Here is a 12,808-nt window from a genome sequence, read left to right as displayed (position 1 = left end):
CCGGGAACACATTTGGATATTCCCGAACGATCGACACATCATCCACAGTAGCCTTTTCCTTCTACCGGGTATCCATAACATAGGCGAAAAATCTAGAACAACCCCGATGAAGATAACGCTTGGCCATAGCTGTTGAACATAAAATCGGCCCGCGCTGAACACCCTCTCCCTGAACCACCAATTCTCCCTCACTTGGAGTCCAGATACACACCAATTGCTGCTCGCAGTCAATCATTTCCCCATTTGGGCTCAACCAATCTATCCTACGATAACCTTGCTCTCGCACATTGGAATAGGAACCAAATTAATTGGATACCGCTCGCCGAACAACTCCTATACACAACCCCGATGAACCCTAGATACTCGCACATGACGATCGTCAGTAATCTCAACCTCTAATGGGTAATCCAGCTTCCCCGAAGCATTGGCAAACCTCTTGCAGAGCGCAAGAGATACAAAGCTCGGGTAGCCCCCGAATCAAACAATACCAAGGTAGAGATATTGTTCACAAGGAACGATCCTAAAACAAAACACACAAATATAAGGAGAGAAATCAACATAAATAAAGAGATAAAGAGAAGAGACATAGCGGTCACCACATCTGGCATTGCACGAGCCTCCTCGGTTGTCAGCTGAAAAGCCATGCTCCTTACAATAGGCGTATATAACTTGCCCTGGCGACCATCAGTAATCCGTAAGGTCAATGGAGTGGGTTCTATCACTGGTCACGCTGCTTCTAAGCTCGGGAAATTTTCCTTCTTATAGCCCCTATGATTGCAATGAAAGCAAATCAGATCATATAACTGGGTGGTGGCGGTGGCAGTGTAATCACTGCTGATATGAACTGTCCTACCGCACTTGAAGCAACCAGAACCACCCACCCTGCAAGCCCCCTCGCACGCCTTGCCGCCCTTGCCACAACGGCCCCGAACTTGTCGGCCTCTCGATCTCGAGTCAAAAAACATGGGCCACTTTCCCGAACCCTCTGAACCCTGAACCTGATCTGGTTACCTCTTCCTCTCCATCTCCAAGTCAATCTCTCTCTCTCTCTCTCTCTCTCTCTCTCTCTTTGGCCGTCACTATCTTATCATCCAGTGTCCTGCAACTGGATAGGCTCACAAACTGCCTGATATCGCTCCTCAACATCTCATGGTACCTTTCCTTCTTCATCACCTCGTCCGCCACATCCCGCAGAACTAATAACGCCCTCTCACGGAACATATCAGTGATCTCTGCTACCGTCTTAGTAGTCTGGCGAAGGTCCTGGAACTCCTTTGTTAATTGTTGGACCTCGATCATAGGTGTAAACTCAGCCAGAAATCTCGTCACAAAATCCTCCCAAGTCATGGACTCAATTGCCTCACCTCCCAAGGCATGTCCAACCTCCTCCTACCAGTCTCGAGCTTTGTTTTTCAGAAGAAAGGATGCAAGCTGGACCTTCGCCTCCTCCGGACAAAGACTAGATGAAAAGGCGTTCGCTACATCTGCCAACCAACGTCTTCTTGCAATCAGGTACTTCTTCCCGAAGAACTCCGGGGCTCCACATGCCCAAAACTCATAGCAGGTCAAAGTGTGAGCTCCTATCATCTCCACCATCTCAAAACAAAAAGTTCCCAAGCACTCATCCAGGATCTCCATGATACCCTCCTTGTATCATAGGATTCTACTGAAGAATACTGCGGGTAATCTCCGACGAAATGAACTCCCGCATCTGATCATCCAACTGTCTGACTCCAAAACCCGAACTTGAACCCCAACCAGTACCAAAAACACTACCTGATCCTCCTCGAGTGACCACCATACTGAAAATAGACCATTCAAACCATCATAACACACACACACACACACACACACACATATATATATATATATATATATATATATATATATATATATATATATATATATATATATTAAGGGATCAAATACTCTACGAGCTTTTTGGTACCATCGTGGAGTTCCTTGATTCGAGTACGGATCCTCTGCTTCCAATTGTACGGGCCCATACTACATTCCACCTCTATTCGTAATTTACTCAAGGATCTCCCCGAATCCTCCAAGTTAGGGGCTGTTTTGCAGGATCTGAATTTTTAAGAGGTCTGAATTTCTAAGAGGGTCTGAAACTTTAAGATCTGAATTTTTAAGATGTTGTTTGGTTGAAACATTTGAATTGTTATCTAAATGATAAAAATGACCATTTTACCCTTGTATTGTTTTGTTTTGTGCTAAATGATAATTGATAAAAGTTACAAATAATCATACAATAACCAAATTAAACATAAATTCTTTCAAATTAAAATTCATTCAATCCGTGGAAACATAAACATCATACAATAAAACCAAATTAAACATAAATTCTTCCAAATTCACTTCTTTCAATCCATGGAAACATAAACATCATACAATATAACCAAATTTAACATAAATTCTTCCAAATCCACTTCTTTCAATCTATGGGAGAAAAAAACACCACCACCAATCTTATATGTATTTTACCCAATTTTTGAACCAAAGACCTACTTCCTGCACACCAAAACTACATATGGGCATTTATGATTTAATTAAAAAGCCTATGTGAAAAAGTATATCTATTGAAGCTCATAGAACTTTTCACGAACAGTTGGTGTGTATAAGAGCTTCAATGAGTGAACTCATGTACCTTCATATTTTAAAGTTATACCTATAAAGATAAACCTGCACTAATGAGTAGAAAACATATAAATCGGCTCTCCTAAGAAGTTGACTGCGTAGTATACAATTGATCAAATAGAAGGCGACACAGGCAAACCGGTGGTGGCAGACGGGATAAAACTTACCACCATTAGTACCGGGTACAAAATTGACCACAGACATTATCATTGTATATTTACTTCTTTTTGCAAAAATTAATGCAGTAGCTTTTATCGACGATTCAAAGTTCGTCTTCTTCAGGAATCAGCACAAAGCGCTAGTGCATCAGCATCTATAGGAACATCGTAATTTGGGGGGAAAGATGGAAGAAACAGAAGAGGAGCAACGAACATATTCTGATTTTGATTTTCGATTTTCAGAAGAAGAGAAACGAACCTGCTTTAGGGCACAATCCGAAAAAACGAGTTGGAGACAGAGTGGGTGCGTCGGCGTCGGCGTTGCAGGGGTGCAGTGGCGTCGACATTGGGGTGGGAGGCGTCGATTTAGGCGACGTCGTCAGAGATTTGGTGATGAAGGGGAGCAGACGCGAAGGGAAGCAGATGCACGAACGAGAAGACGCACGGAAGAGGAGAAGAGGATGTCAGGAGGCGTGTTTTGTTCTATCGTGGTTTTGGGCAAAATTGGAAACACGTTCTTTTTAAAAAATTCAGACTATGTTCAATATCTGAAAAATTAAGAGGCATTTACAATTTTAAGAGGCAAAAAATAATATGCAAACAATCGATCTAAAATCTGAATTTTTATGACATTACCTCTTAGTTTTGCAATTAAGAGGTAAACAAACAGGGCCTTACTCCCTTATCCACACATACAACCCTCTACAAGACAATGCTCCCAGCACCGAGCCTATTCCTAGGTTTTCCTAGGGAAACCCCCACACTACTCTCCGCCATCAGCTGCAGGAGGAACTCCCCCTAACACCCCCTAACCAATTCAGAAATACAATTATATATTGCCGACACCAGATAATTCTTCTAACGAAAGGTCTCACACTACAACGGTTGGAATCAAACAGGGGTTACGCAATATCAGCGTCTATTGGTGGTGATCCAAATCGCGTTGATGTGAATGCAACTTTGTTTCGAGGAATGATAGGCTCTCTACTTTACCTTACTGCCAGTTTCCCTGACATTATGTTTGCTACTATATTGTGTGATCGTGATCAATCCCATCATAAGGAATCTCATCTACTCGCTGTGAAAAGAATCTTTGGGTACTTAAATGTAGGAACAATAAACTAAAGATCGATAGATTCTAACAAGAGTAATGAATCGAACAATAAGAACAATGATCAAAGATATCTCGCATGCTTAATATTATCAAAGCTTTAGAAGAGTTCAACGTAAAGTTTTCTGTAAAAGCTAAGTAGGGCAATGGAATCGATCAACCCTAAAACAATACATGCATGCACTATAAATAGTCTAACCATAGCATCATAAAGATGGATGGAAAGGCCCAATCCGTTAATAAAGACTAAATACGTACATAATAAATTTGACACAACACAATAAATAACCTAACAATCTCCCCCTTTGTGTCAAATAAAGAAAGGAGCTTCTTCATTGTTCCAACTTCTAGACTTTAAACAACCTGGCCATCAAATTCAGAAGTTTGTTCCAAATGACAATGTACCACTTGATCATGACTCCGAAGCAATTCAGATTCCCTTCATTGTTTAATTTTCATGCTATGGTTAAGTCCAAAATATGGTTCAACGTGGTAGTAGAGTACAAATGTTTGTCTAATAAAAAGAACAAACTCTTCTTAACTTTATGTGACAACCCGAAAGATATTCCGTTAACATAACCCATACCGTTAATAAAATTTATTTTATTTTGGGTTTTTCCGTTCACTTTAAAATTAAATAATTCATTTAGAATTATTATTATAATTTCGTATGTGTCAGAACGAAATATTTATTTGAGTGAAAACACTCTAAATAATCTTTTGAGAATTTCTAGACTACGACTAATACGGGTAATGGATATTTACCCGGGTAAAATATTAAGCTCCGTTTAATGCCGATATTGGGTGTATTCCCACCGGGTCACTAACTCTAGTCATATACAAAAGGGTGGAGTGACCACCATTTGAGCTTTTCCCACACTTGAACTTTCTCTCTCTACTCTCTCTCTAGAAAACGAATCCTCTTAAGAAATCCTCACTTTCAAGCTCCAATTTGGTAAGTGGTCCTTCCTAACTAGTTGTTTATCCTAACATGCATGCAAATCCATGTCTTAAACTCTCAAATGCATCAAAAACTCGTGTTTACGGTTTGGGGAGCCTCCCAAAAACCGTAAACTCCTTCAATGGGGGTTTTGAAGCCCCAAAACCCTTCCAAACCTCTTCTAATGCTTAGATCCTTACATGCATGGAGTTAGAACCACAAGATCATGCATTTTTGACAATGGACATGAGTTTACGGTTCTTGAATGTTCAAGAACCGTAAACACCCTTTCATGGGGTTTTGATGCTCCTTAACCCTTCCAATGCATGTTTAATGGCCTTGAAACTTGCTTGGATGATCTTAGAACCCTAAAACATGTCCAAATGAGCATAAACTTGAGTTTACGGTTTGGGAACGTCTCCCAAAACCGTAAACACCTTCCAAGGGTGTTTTAATGCTTCAAACACTTTGCATGGCTTGTATTTGAGTCTAGAACTTGCATGAATGGCCTACAAACCACCAAAACACATGGAAAATGGACAAACATGGACAAGGGTGGGTTTACGGCCGTAAACCCATGAGTTTACGACCGTAAACTCCCCAAGGGTGGTCCAAGGACCGTAAACCCAAATTCCTAGGCCATTTCATGTCCCGATCACTTCCTAAGCCCTCGAATCAACCCTAGATCCTTCCTATGTGCAAGATGAGACCTTGGATCACTCAAACCACCACACCCATGAGTTTACGGTCGTAAACTCATGGGGGATGTGGTCTAGAAACCGTAAACTCCCCCAAGGGTTTATAATTGAAGAGTAAACCCTCCTAACTAGGTCATACACTCCTTAAATGCAACCCGTATCATTCCTAACACTTGGAATCAAGTGTTTTCTTGCATCGAGTGTGTCTACTTGTTTAATTAGTAGTATAATAAATAATTGGATACAATTGGGTATCACCTCATATTACTTAGGACCTTTGCGTGTGATCAAGTCCTAAGTTGTCTTCTAGCATCCTACTCAGCACATTCTCGTCAGGTGAGTTCATACCCCTACACCATTTTCTGTGTTTTTCATGTTTTCAGGGGGGGGGGGAATACAAGCAAAAGTACAAGGAAACTTGTACTCAAAACTATTATTTCATACAACATAACTACATGTTCAATATGTTTTAAACATTGAAATCCGTATTAACAAACCGTCTAACTCGTGGAGTTAGTTCTCAAAACCAATTGTGAAACTCATTATAAAATGTTACATTTTTACATTTCACAAGGATTTCATGTTATTTCATAAACCGGGATTTTCTATACTATTACTTGTAAAGTTTATTATTCTTATGATTGGAGACACGTCCTCGGTAACACTCCACATGGATACGAGAGTGGAGGACTACTCCCGTAACCAGAATCTCTTGGAGGGAGAGCGTGACTTGAGTGTATAGATCTATACGGGGCTGACTACCCCGCACCCTGCTGCTAGCTACAGTTGGATCGTCAGGTCCATGGGTGACAAAAGTCATAAAATGATGATGGACTTCTTATTGCCATATCTAGTCTATCGTATGGTTATGGAACTCGCAACTTAGATAATGGAGATTTACTGCTAAAGTAATAACGAACCTAGTGAACTAACCTCCTAGTAATAACTGTCTTTGATTACTACTAGTTCACTACTTACTTATTAGTTTTGTGTACGTGTCAAAACTAATGTGCTTACCACGGGATAACTAGTCATTCAGTATGTTTCACTTAATCGATACAAGTATGGTAGATACTTGTACACATCATTTCAGAATCGATAACCAGCGAATATTTTTCATAAGAAAACATAGGGTTTTCTTGGGATAACGTAACTTTTCATAAACAAGGTTGTATGGTACATCTAACGAGAAATCAAATCATATTTTCATAAGGAAGTCTGCAGGATTTTCTTAGTTCAAATTGTGTAATAAAGGGATAACCAAAATACTTTTATAAGAAAATACGGGATTTTCTTGGATATCAACTGTTCTTGAAACTAAAGGAAAATGAATCTTTTTCTCGAAAACACACCGCTTATGAACTCACGAGCTTTATGCTGATATTTTAAAACTGCTTGTATTCTCAGGGCATCCATAGACAGGTACTTCTACTAACTTTTTGGAGAAGACGGAGCATATAGAAGACTCGTCTTTACTTTTGGTCTAACCAATGTATCTAAGAAAACTTGTAGTACTTTATTTTCAAACAAATGTAAAACTTTCTCATGTAATGTAATGGTTGTGTTTACTATGCTTGCTATGTACATTGGTTGTGATACTCTACATGACGTCACTCCGCCCCGGGACGTTTCCGCCATCGGTTTCGGGGTGTGACAGATTGGTATCAGAGCCCTTGTTTATAGTGAACTAAGTATACCGAACCTTACATGGTATACAACTATAAACACTAAGGGGCCTAAGTGCTCTAAACTAAAAGTATGCTTTTAAAATATAAGTATTTTTATAAAAAGTATACAAGTATTCCCGAGCACCGAAATCCGTATCGCGAAGAGAACAAAGCATAAGTAAATTGGGCGTTGTGCACTGTGGTTAAACCTGGGCAGTTATGTAGTCATGTCTAGGGTCAATATAGCCTGATCAACTATATTCATTCGAGACACGGCCAACATGTGCTTGGGAGTGACTGTGGTGTACAACAGGCCTATAACTTACCTAATATCCATTCAACATAAAATACTATGGGAGTATTTTAGTCCGAACCAAATACCTCATGGAAATCCGTTCCGAGTGTTACTACTCATTCCTCCCTTAGCGATAGTTTACTTACTCTAAGTAATTTTCCTGTCCTATCGCTTAGTAGAACACTCTAAAAATTATTATGAGATATATCCTTGCTTCATATCTCTAAATTCCATCTTCCTCTTTCTTGGTCATTTCAGATCAAGATGCCTCCCCGAAGGAGATCTACCAGGAGAAACAACGACACTCCTCCACCACCGCCTCCTCCCCAATTTGATCCTGTCATGTTTCAGGCAGCTGTTACTGCTGCAGTGGCTGCTGCCATGTCGCAAATAAATTCCGGTGGATCTGGTGGTCAGGGAAGTGGTGTGCATCCTCAATTTCAGGAAAGTGGTCAGGGACACCAAAAGGAGTGCTCCTATAAAGACTTCATGAACGCAAAACCCACATCTTTCGATGACAAAGGAGGTGTTATTGCTCTGACTCAATGGTTTGAAAAGATTGAGTCCATATTCGAGATTTGCGCAGTCTCCGAATCCAACAAAGTGAAGTACGCCGCTTGCACTTTCCTCAACAAAGCATTAACCTGGTGGAACGGCAGGGTCAAGTCCTTAACCCTGCCAGTGGCAAATGCCATAGGTTGGGACAAACTGAAGGAACTCATGATAGCCCAGTATTGCCCACGGGGCGAAATGCAGAAACTCGAACACGAACTCTGGACCCTAAAGATGAAGGGTTCTGACATTGCCTCCTACACTTCTAGGTTCGAGGACCTAGCACTCCTTTGTCCGGGAATGATATCCCCGGAAAGCAAAAAGATCGAACGATTCATTTGGGGGCTGACCCAGCCAACCAAGGGAAATGTTTTGTCTGCGGAGCCGAAAACCTTCGATAGCGCCAAGTGTTTGGCACAAATTCTGATTGATCATAGCGACGATCCCGAGGAAATAGCCACCGCCTCTGATTCGGCTAAAGGGAGCGGTGAAAACAAGAAGAAATCCTGGAACAAACGAAAGAGTCAGGGTTCGCAAGGATCCTCAAAGAAACAGCAAATTGTGGAGGTCCACGCTGCTACTACCCCTGTTGCTACTCCTGCCACCCAGGCTCCTACCAGCAGGTACACTGGCACCCTTCCTCGGTGTGACAAGTGTAACTACCACCATAATCCCGGCCCGTGCCGGGAGATGTCATGCACAAGCTGTGCAAAAAGGGGCACACGATGCGATTTTGTAGGACCCCAGTCCAACCAACAAATCAAGCCTCTGGAGCGGGTGTTGGTTGAGCCTGCTAAAACTGTGGGGAGGTTGGGCATTTCAAGAGGGACTGCCCCAAAACAGCAACAACCAACAACACCGGGAGAGTTCTAACCATGGGACAAGAAGAGGCAGTCGCTGACCCCACCGTTGTCACGGGTACGTTCCTCCTCGACAACTCTTATGCATGCATTCTTTTCGATTCTGGTGCTGAAAGGAGCTTTGTTAGTCATGCATTCAAACAATTTCTTAAACAAAAATCCCAACCATTAACCGAAAAGTTTACCGTCGAAATGGCTAACGGTGAGAAAGAGAGCACTAACGAGATATACGTAGGGTGTACCCTATCCTTAAACGACCGTTCATTTCTCATTGACCTTATGCCAGTTTCCATAAAAAGCTTTGATGTCATCATTGGCATGGATTGGTTGAGCCCCAACCGTGCAGACATCCTTTGTTTCGAAAAAGCTATCCGTCTCAATCTTCCTTCGGATGATACTCTTGTAATCTACGGGGATAAACTCAGTTCAAACCTTCGCATCATTTCGTGTATCAAAGCCCATAAACTTCTGCGGAAGGAGTGTTATGCATTCTTAGCCCATGTCGTTAACAAAAAGCAGGGAGTTAAAGACCTCGAGAGCATCCCCGAAGTCTGCAACTTTCCTGATGTCTTTCCGGAGGATCTCCCAGGAATCCCTCCTGAACGCCAAGTGGAATTTCGTATCGACTTAATCCCCGGAGCTACCCCCGTAGCCAAATCTCCTTATCGATTAGCTCCGGCAGAAATGCAGGAGTTATCTAGTCAGCTCAATGAGCTTCTCAGTAAAGGATTCATCAGACCGAGTTCCTCGCCGTGGGGAGCCCCGATCCTATTCGTGAAAAAGAAAGATGGATCTTTTCGAATGTGTATCGATTACCGAGAGCTGAACAAGCTCACGATCAAAAACCGCTATCCTCTTCCTCGAATAGACGACCTCTTCGATCAACTTCAAGGAGCTAGCTACTTTTCCAAAATCGATTTAAGATCAGGGTACCATCAGCTGCGAGTCCATGAGGGTGACGTTCCCAAAACAGCCTTTCGGACTCGATATGGTCACTATGAATTCGTAGTTATGCCCTTCGGTCTAACCAACGCGCCGGCGGTATTCATGGATTTGATGAACCGGGTGTGTCGTCCATTTCTGGACAAGTTTGTTATCGTGTTCATTGACGACATACTTGTCTATTCCAAAAGCGAAGAGGATCACAAACAACACTTGAGGGTAGTGTTGGAAACTCTTAGATCGGAGCAACTGTACACGAAATTCTCCAAATGTGAATTTTGGATCCGGAAGGTTACTTTCCTTGGTCACGTGGTAAGCGAGGAGGGCATACACGTGGATCCTTCCAAGATCAAAGTGATAGAAAACTGGTCAGCACCAAAGACACCCACCGAAATCCGTCAATTCTTGGGTCTCGCTGGCTACTATCGCAGATTTATCCAAAATTTCTCCAAAATTTCCAAACCCTTAACCACTCTAACTCAGAAAGGTGTACCCTTTTGTTGGAGCGAAAAGCAAGACGCTGCGTTCCAAACACTGAAGCGAGCCTTGTGCAGCGCACCTATCCTGTCCCTTCCCGATGGGACGGAAGATTTCGTTGTCTACTGCGATGTGTCCAATCAAGGTCTCGGTTGTGTCCTAATGCAACGAGGCAAGGTCATCGCCTATGCCTCCAGACAACTGAAAGTACACGAGGTCAACTACACGACTCATGACCTAGAATTGGGAGCAGTGGTCTTCGCATTAAAAATCTGGAGACATTATCTCTACGGAACTAAGTGCACTATCTTCACTGACCATAAAAGTCTACAGCACATCCTCGACCAAAAGGAGCTGAACATGAGACAACAGCGATGGGTTGAACTACTCAACGACTACGAGTGTGAAATCCGCTACCATCCCGGCAAGGCCAATGTGGTGGCAGATGCCCTCAGCCAGAAAGAATACTCAGGTCATAAGGTGAAGGCACTGACTATGACTATCCATTCCCACTTACCCGCGCAAATCAAAGAGGCTCAGCTGGAAGCCTTAAGACCAGAAAACGTGTCAGGCGAAGCCCTGAGAGGAATGGATAAGAGTCTCGAGATCAGAAACGACGGAATCTATTGTTTCATGGACCGGATCTGGACCCCAAATTTCGGAGGCTTCAGAGAGGTTGTCATGAACGAAGCTCATAATACTAAATACTCCGTACACCCAGGTTCGGATAAGATGTACCTGGATCTCAAGAAACTGTACTAGTGGCCGAATATGAAGGCCGAAATCGCTACCTTCGTGGGCAAGTGCCTGACTTGCGCCAAGGTGAAGGTCGAATATCAAAAACCCTCCGGTCTACTTCTTCAACCCGAAATACCTGAATGGAAATGGGAAATGATTACTATGGATTTCATTACCAAGTTACCCAAATCTCCGAGTGGGTACGACACCATTTGGGTAATTGTCGACCGACTGACCAAATCTGCTCACTTCCTTCCTATCAAGGAAAACTTCAAAATGGAAAAACTCACGCGAATCTACATCCAAGAGGTGGTCCGACTGCACGGTGTACCTGTGTCCATCATTTCCGATCGGGATAGCAGGTTCACTTCTAGGTTCTGGCAGTCACTACAGAAGGCTCTTGGAACTAAGCTGGATATGAGCACATCTTACCATCCTCAAACAGATGGACAGAGTGAGAGAACCATCCAAACCTTGGAATACATGCTGAGAGCCTGCGTCATCGACTTCGGCGCGTCATGGGATACTCATCTTCCTTTGGTTGAATTTTCGTATAACAACAGCTACCATACCAGCATCAAGGCTGCGCCGTTCGAAGCCCTCTATGGCCGCAAGTGCAGATCCCCTCTGTGCTGGGCTGAGGTGGGTGACACGCAGCTGGTCAAGGGACAAGTCCCTGACAACACTCTCACTGGTCCAGAAATCATCCGCGAAACCACTGAAAAGATCGTAAAAATCCGAGAACGACTTAAGGCCTCCCGAGATAGACAAAAGAGCTACGCCGATAAACGCCGAAAACCCTTGGAATTCCAGGTTGGAGACCGTGTCTTGTTGAAAGTCTCACCCTGGAAGGGCATGATACGCTTCGGAAAGCGTGGAAAACTTAACCCAAGGTACATAGGACCTTTCGAAATCCTAGCCAGGATTGGTCCCGTGGCTTACAGACTTCGATTACCTCATGAACTTAGCAATATTCACCCTGTCTTCCACGTCTCAAACCTTAAAAAGTGTCTTTCTGATGAGACCCTTGTGATTCCTCTGGATGAGATCGAAATCAGCGAAAACCTGAACTTTGTGGAAGAGCCCATCGAAATCATGGATAGAGAGATCAAACGAACGAAACAAAGCCGCATCCCGATAGTGAAGGTTCGCTGGAATGCCAAGCGGGGTCCCGAATTCACTTGGGAACGCGAAGACTCGATGAAAACGAAATACCCGCATCTCTTTCCAATTCCATGATTTGTATCTAAATTCTAAAATTCGGGACGAAATTTCCTCTAACGGGGGGATAATGTGACAACCCGAAAGATATTCCGTTAACATAACCCATACCGTTAATAAAATTTATTTTATTTTAGGTTTTTCCGTTCACTTTAAAATTAAATAATTCATTTAGAATTATTATTATAATTTCGTATGTGTCAGAACGAAATATTTATTTGAGTGAAAACACTCTAAATAATCTTTTGAGAATTTCTAGACTACGACTAATACGGGTAATGGATATTTACCCGGGTAAAATATTAAGCTCCGTTTAATGCCGGTATTGGGTGTATTCCCACCGGGTCACTAACTCTAGTCATATACAAAAGGGTGGAGTGACCACCATTTGAGCTTTTCCCACACTTGAACTTTCTCTCTCTACTCTCTCTCTAGAAAACGAATCCTCTCAAGAAATCCTCACTTTCAAGCTCCAATTTGGTAAGTGGTCCTTCCTAACT

Source organism: Lactuca virosa, chromosome 9 (assembly GCF_052849685.1).
Source record: "Lactuca virosa cultivar CGN04683 chromosome 9, Lactuca_virosa_CGN04683_v6, whole genome shotgun sequence".
Taxonomy (NCBI): domain Eukaryota; kingdom Viridiplantae; phylum Streptophyta; class Magnoliopsida; order Asterales; family Asteraceae; genus Lactuca; species Lactuca virosa.
The sequence above is the reverse complement of the archived record's forward strand: the minus strand, read 5'-3'. Positions refer to the sequence as shown.